The 7,442-nt window shown below is 42.5% G+C and overlaps 1 pseudogene; it reads right to left on the reverse strand.

Moving 5' to 3' along the window:
- Window positions 1–6,715: 6,715 nt before the first annotated feature.
- Window positions 6,716–6,982, reverse strand: LOC115867894 (annotated as a pseudogene).
- Window positions 6,983–7,442: the final 460 nt, after the last annotated feature.

Consider the following 7,442-nt stretch of genomic DNA (forward strand, 5'->3'; position numbering starts at 1 on the left):
GCAACCCTCTAGGACAGAGTAGAACTATCTCATTGGGGTTTTCAAGGTTGTAACATTTATGAAAGTAGATTGAACAGCTTTCTCCTATGGAGTAGCCGGTAAATTCAAATCGTCACTGTGATAGTTAGGCTTTGTGTTAATTTGGCTGTGTCAGGATTAACGATAATTTGGCAGATAAGACCTAGTAACTCCCCATGATGTGATCTAACACAATGTAATCACGTCCATAATAGGATCTGCTATGAGCTTGTAAGAGGATTGGGGTGGAATGCAACACCTTACTCAGATCACAGCTCTGATGCAACCAATTGAAAGTCCGTTTCCTGTGGGTGTGGCCTGCTTCCAATATAAATGGACACTGAGGAAAAGCTTGCTTGCTTTTTGCAAGGTTTGAATCTTGCATCTGGATTGTTGACTTCTGATTCTTTGAACTTGAGCCAACAGCCTGCCATTTTGCCTTCTGATCATGGGCATCAGCAGTTGCCTAGCATCTGATTTGCTGATGCTGGATTCATTCTCTTCTGCAACCTGGCTTGCTGACCTTGGACTCATTCACCTCTGCAGTCAGTCTATGGCCTTTCTGTTGATTTTGCATGTATCACCCTTGCAGCTTCATGAGTCAGGAGAAGCTTCCAACCTATCATCTGACACACAGATGAACCTAGATTGCCTTCTTCTACCACTGTGTAAGCCATTTTCTTGATATAAATTTATTTGTACATCTACTTTCATACACACACACACATATATATAAGCACACATATATATGCTTATCAAATGATTGACTGTCTTAGAGAAGCAAGACTAAGACAGTCAATCATTTGATAAGCAGACAAGAACTTAACTTGCATCAACAGGGTTCCTTCAAAACAACAATAGCTCTTCTAAATCTAAAATTACATAAATTATTTTAGCAGACAAATTTTTTATGACTTGTACTTGATTTTTGATGTGATGTTAATCAGAGTTGTTGTTAGGTTCTACCGGGTTAGTTCTGAGTCATAGTGACCCTGTGTACAACAGACTGTAACACTCTCTGGTTCTACTTCATTTTCATAATTGTTATGTTTGAGTCCATTGTTGTAGTCTTGGTGTCAATTAATCTCTTTGAGAGTCTTCTCCTTTTTCTCTGACCTTTTACTTTGCTGAGACTGATACCCATTTCCAGGAACTGTTTCTTTTGATAACATCTCCAAAGTACCTGAGACAAGCCTTACTATCCTCACTTCCAAGACAGACTTGTTTGTGCTTCTGGCTGTGTATTAGACTCTCAATGTTCTTTGCCAATACCATAATTCAAATGCATCCAATCTTTTATAATAATCAGTAGTCATTGTATTTATTTTATGTTGGTAATTATGTATATAACAAATCACTTGCCATTTCAACATTCTTATGGGGACAATTCAGTTATGTTTATCATGTTGTGCAACCATTACCATTAGCCACCTCCAAATGTTCCCTTGGCCTTTAACAGAAGCTTCATATGCCCTAAGCAGTGAGTCCTCTTTCCCACTGCCCATCCCTGGTAGCCACTAATGAACTTTGGTCTTTATATCTTTATCTATCCTAGAGATTTCATGTGAGTGGACTACTTAAACTATTACTTAAAACTATTTTAGGCAGTCATTATTTAGTGAGGCCTATTATATACCAGGTACTGAGACTTTTCATTACGTAGCTTTTGAAGTGGCAGAACATACCATTTATAAATGAAAAAACTTAAGTTCAGGGAGGGCAAATGACTTGCTCAAGAAATACTCATGCAATTAGGGTGTGGATCAGGTGACTGGGGTTAAAGGTTGACTTCAATTGGCTTAGAGCCAGGCAGAGGTTCTTAAGCAGCCATACTGAAGTAGGAGTCGGGCAGGGAGGTAGAGAGCCAGAAAGCAAATCAGGTCAGAGTCTATCAGAGTTACATGAGCAAAACTCCACTCCATAGGGCCAAGCAATATTAGCTACATTAGGACACAATCAGTAGCACATTGGGGATAAATAGGGTGGTGGGATTGCAGCAGGAGGGGAGGAAGAGGGAACCGATCGCAATGGTTAATGCATAAACCCCAGTCCCCGGGCGTGAACAACAGAAACATGGGTGAAAGTGGACAGCAGTCAGTGTAAGATATGAAAACAATAATAATTTATAATTTATCAAGGGGTCATGAGGGTGGCAGGGAGGGAAAAAAGAGGAGCTGATACCAATGGCCCAAATAGAAAGTAAATGTTAAAAAAATGATGATGGTACATAGGTACAAATATGCTTGATACAATTGTTGTATGACATGTTATACGAGCTGTAAGGGCCCCCAATAAAATGATTTTTTTAAAATATAAATATAAATTCTGTTTTGGAAAACATATGGCAAAGCGCTCCTTAGAGACAAGGATGACAAGACTTTGTCTTACATACTTTGATATACTCCTGTTGTCAGGAGAGACCAGTCCTAGGAGAAGGACAACATACTTGGTAAAGTGGAGGGGTAGCACAGAAGAGGTAGGCCCTCAAGGACATGGATTGACATGGTAGCTGCAACAATTGGCTCAGGTGTGGGAATGATTGTGTGGACGGCACAGGACTGTGCAGTGTTTTGTTCTGTTGTCGCTGTGGGTCAGAACCGACTCAATGGTACTTAACAACAACAACTGCCAACGTTGACCAGCCAAATTTATATAAAACTGTAACTATTATATGACCTATATATAACAAAAAGAAACATTGCTTATTCCTACACCATCCTCATAATCATTGCTACGTATGAATCCCTTGTTGCATTGCTTGATAAGAGACGATGGTTGGCAGCACTTACTAATGAAAGCAAAAGACTATCCAGGCTTCCCTGTGGATTTCCCCTGAACATAAGGAAAATGAAAAGGCTCACAAGGGGACTAATAAACACGTTCATGAGAACTGGTGAAGAAATTGAAGTTGTCAGAGATTTCATTGTTTTTGTGTATGCATATGTGTAAGTACATGCATGCATACACATACATAAATTATTAGTATTGTTGCTTTATATTGCTCAGAACCACTGGCATCAGGGGGAATTATCCTGCCTTTTATTATAAAACTACAAGAAGAAATACTGATGATTTTAAACCAAGAAAACACTGACTGACAAATCCAACTAAATGATAAAAGAGAATGGTGATCACATTTCTCTGATTCTGACTCTTCCTAACAAGAATCTATGGAAACACGAACTACTGTATTTATTTAAATATCTGAGAAAGTTAAACTACATTTAAAAAGTGGGGGGTGCTTTGGTGTTCCTATATATCTCCTTTCATTTTCTGTACTTTTTAAAAAGTCATTTTATTGGGGGCCATAAATCTCTTATGACAGTCCATACATCCATCCATTGTGTCAAGCACATCTGTGCATGTGGCCATTATCATTTTCAAAACATTTTCTTTCTACTTGAGCCCATGGTATCAGCTCATCCTCCCTCATGAGCCCTTGATATGCTGCCATCATCATTTTCAAAGCATTCTCTTTCCACCTGAGCCCCCAATATCAGCTCCCCATTTCTTCTCCCTACCTCACCCGCCCGCCCTCTCTCACGAGCCCTTGATAAGTTATAGATTACTATTTTCATATCTTACATCGTCCTCATTTACCCCTCACCCACTTTTGCATTGTTTGTCTCCCTGGGAGGGGGTTATATGTTGGTCCTTGTGATTGATTCCCCCCGCCCCCCCATCACCTAATCCTCCTGGTTTTTCTACTCTCATTGTTGGCCCTGAGGGGTTTATCTATCCTGGATTCCCTGTGTTGCAGGCTCTTATCTGTAGCAGTGTGCATGCTCTGGTCTAATCTGATTTGTAAGGTAGAATTGAGGTCATGATAGTGGGGGGAAAGAAACATCAAAGAGCTAGAGGAAAGTTGCATGTTTCATTGGTGCTATACTGCACCCGGACTGGCTCATCTCTTCCCTATAAACCCTCTGTGAGGGTATGTCCAATTGTTTACAGATGGGCATTGGGTCTCCACTCTGTGCCCCACCCTCCCCATTCACATTGGGTATAATTTTGTTCTGGGTCTTAGATACCAGATACCTGATTCCGTCTACACCTGAAGATCACACCGGCTGGTGTGCTTCCTCCATGTGGGCTTTGTTGCTTCTCAGCTAGATGACCGCTTGTTTATCTTCAAGCCTTTAAGACCCCAGATGCTATATCTTTTGATAGCTGGGCACCATCAGCTTTCTTCACCACATTTGCTTATGCACCCATTTTGTCTTTAGCAATCATGTCTGGAAGGTGAGCATCACAGAATGCCAAATTATTAGAACAAAGTGAAAAAAACCCCAAAGTGTTCTTGTGTTGTAAGAGTACTTGAGTTGAGGCCTAGTGTACATCTGCAACCTTAATTCTTTACATATAGATATGAGTACATAGTTCTATTCCTCTCTTGTTATATATAAATATATTTACATGTGTACATGCCTGTTTTTAGACCTCTATAAATGTCCTTTGCCTCCTGGTTCTTTCCTCTATTTCCTTTTACTTTCCTCTTGCCCCACCATCATGTTCGGCCTTCATTCGGGTTTAGAAATTCCTCGCTGCTACATTGCCCTTGATTAAGCCCTAGTAGGCATTCTACACTCTTCTCTCCATTGATTTTAGTTCATTTGTTGTTCCCTTGTCCCTGGGTTGGTTCCCACCCCTCTCCTTTCTCCTACCTCCCCTTCTCCCATATCCCCTTGGGAATCATTAGTCCCATTTTATTCATCTCTGAATTGTTTATCCTGCCTATCTTATCTAGATAGACATGCAGAGACATTAATAAGTGCAAAAACCAGGCAAAGTCAAACAAAATGATGAAGGAAGTCAAAACCAACAAAACAATAACAACGACAACTTCAAAAAAGCCCAAAACAACAACAAAAAGAAAGCCCCTGACAAAAATGGACAAGCCTATAAATAGTTCAGTCTGTTTGTTGGCCTTTACGAGTGTTGAGTCCATCCTTGGTATTACCCTGGGGATTTCATCACTTTGCTCCCTTTGCTACTCTGTTGCATACCTTTAGTGTTTTGCCCCAGAGTGATGGGGTCAGATTGTACACAAATTCCCACACTGTGCCTCTAGTGTTGTCCCCCACAGTGGTATGGTTTAGTGAGGAACGTTGTGTCTCGTGGTGGGGCCAACCCTATGGTCCTTTCTCTGCATTGTCTGCTCCGAGCAGGAATGTCATCCTCGGAGCTTGGTGGGTCAAGAAGTGTTCCACTCTCTTTCATTCCCTCTTCATTTGTTCCTGATCAGAAGTGCCCCTATCCCCAAGCTGTAGCTTCAGTGCTATCCTCTGAAGTGTATTCTTCAGAGTGAGTGGGGGGAGAGTGGGCGCGAGCAGAGGATCCACACCATTTGGGATTGGGACTGGCCCTGCAGACCTCTCTGTTGGTTTTCTGCTTCATGCCAGTATATTGCATTCACATCTTGGTGCACTGGTTTGAGATACAAACAATACCCTCCCCTTGGATGATTTAGTGCCCTGTTCCCCCACTCCCCATGTCTTTTTTTCTTTTCTTTTCTCCCTCCTTTCAAATTGGCTGCCATATGTATCTCTGGATTGGGTCTGACCTCTGCCATAGTACCTGGACCTCGCCCCAGAAATGTGTGTGTGTGTATATATATATTCGTTTTGCATATTTAAGTTTACCTCAGTAGGCTCATGTAGTACTTGTCCTTTTGTGCTTGGCTTACTTTGCTTAGCATAATTTCCTCCAGTCCTTCCCATGCGGCCATGTGCTTCCTGCGTTCATCACTGTTTTTAGGAATGCGTAGTACTACATTATATGCATGTCTGTACTTGTTAAGACTTAAAAAAAGATAGAAAAGATGCAGTACAGTGGGTCTCAACCTTCCTAAAGCCGCGACCCTTTAATACAGTTCCTCATGTTGTGGTGACCCCCCAACCATAAAATTATTTTCGTTGCTACTTCATAACTATAATTTTGCTACTGTTATGAATAGGGCAACCCTGTGAGAGGGTTGTTTGACCCCCAAAGGGGTCGTGACCCACAGGTTGAAAAGCACTGATGTAGTAGTAGTTCTCCTATTTCTTCCGTTAAATACAATGAAAAACCCTGAACATGAGTCATAAAACAAAGAGAAGGGCACTCTGAAGGCTGGAGAGGGGGAGGCAGTGTCTGCGGACCTCTGGATGTGAGGAACGACACAGTGGTGCATTCCCTGGGTTTCCTTTTTGCCTCTTGTGTCCCAGACATGGAGCTAAAGAACCTGACACTGAGACTCTCCAAATGCCACAGACAAAATAAGCCTCCACAAAAGCTGCTCTCTCTAACCAAAGGACCAGGGAGGGGCAGCCTAGCAAGACAGAAAACATTTAGACAATGATCACTCTACTCCAGTCAAACACCACGGGGGTGGGGTGGGGGGAGCAAAAGAAAAACAGAAACAGTGGCCCCACCTTTACTTCTGTCCATAAAGGCTGGAGGGGGAACTGAGATTTTCACCCTTGGTGTGCTATAATGAGGTGCCCCAATCCCCCATCCCTTCCCCTGAAGGATGGTATCAAAGAAGATTAGTAGGGTGCTAAAGTTTCTTTTCTTTCTTTCCTTTTTTTAAATTTTAGATTTGGACCCCGGAAGGGATATATATATATATATATATTTAATGTGTAATTCCCCATCACTGGATTTGACTCACAGGGGTTCCCTAAAGAAGGTGTCTCTCCACCTTCCCAATTTATTATCAGCTGGTGAGGATCTCCTCGTAGATCATAGCCAAGCCCCCCAGGAAGGGGACTATTCCTGGAGGTTCACCTCCTGGACCTTGTTCTGGCCAGGTCACTTACCAGGTGTGCAATCTCGGTGTCCTGCCGCTTTAGCCGATGGCGAGCTCCTTCTGGATCAGCACCTTCAACCCCTTGCTCAGGGTGTTCTTGTTCCCCTCTTTGCCAGGGTATTGGTGGCAGATGGCCACTAGAAGGCCGATATCCTGTTTCAGGGGACATGCCATAGCTAAGGGCTTGGAGTATAAATCTGCTGCGAGTGAGAAGGGAGCAGTCGATGGGATCTGAAATTTTCATTTCAGCTGGGTGTCATTGAGCCATTCTTCCTTCCTCCCCTAGGGAGGCATTTCACTGGCCCCCAGCCAGAGTTCTCAGGGAAAGCCTTCTGCAGAGCCAGAACTCCCATTCCTTCTCGGAAGTCATGCAGCACACACCCTCCCCTAGAGCATCAGTGGCTATTAGGGAGAAGCCTACACTTTCACCTCCATCTGGCAGAAACAGGGAAGCATCCCTGCACCCACTTCTCCTGATGGACTGGTGTCAATAGCGCCAGCCAAACAAAAGATTTAAGTAAGATTCAGAGTCTTTTTTGTTTTTAAATCATTTTATTAGGGGCTCATACAACTCTTATCACAATCCATACACACATCAATTGTGTAAAGCACATCTGTGCATTCATTGCCCTCA

Source organism: Echinops telfairi, unplaced genomic scaffold, assembly GCF_000313985.2.
Source record: "Echinops telfairi isolate 266 unplaced genomic scaffold, ASM31398v2 ScPeMD7_7424;HRSCAF=8462, whole genome shotgun sequence".
NCBI classification, from domain to species: Eukaryota; Metazoa; Chordata; class Mammalia; order Afrosoricida; family Tenrecidae; genus Echinops; species Echinops telfairi.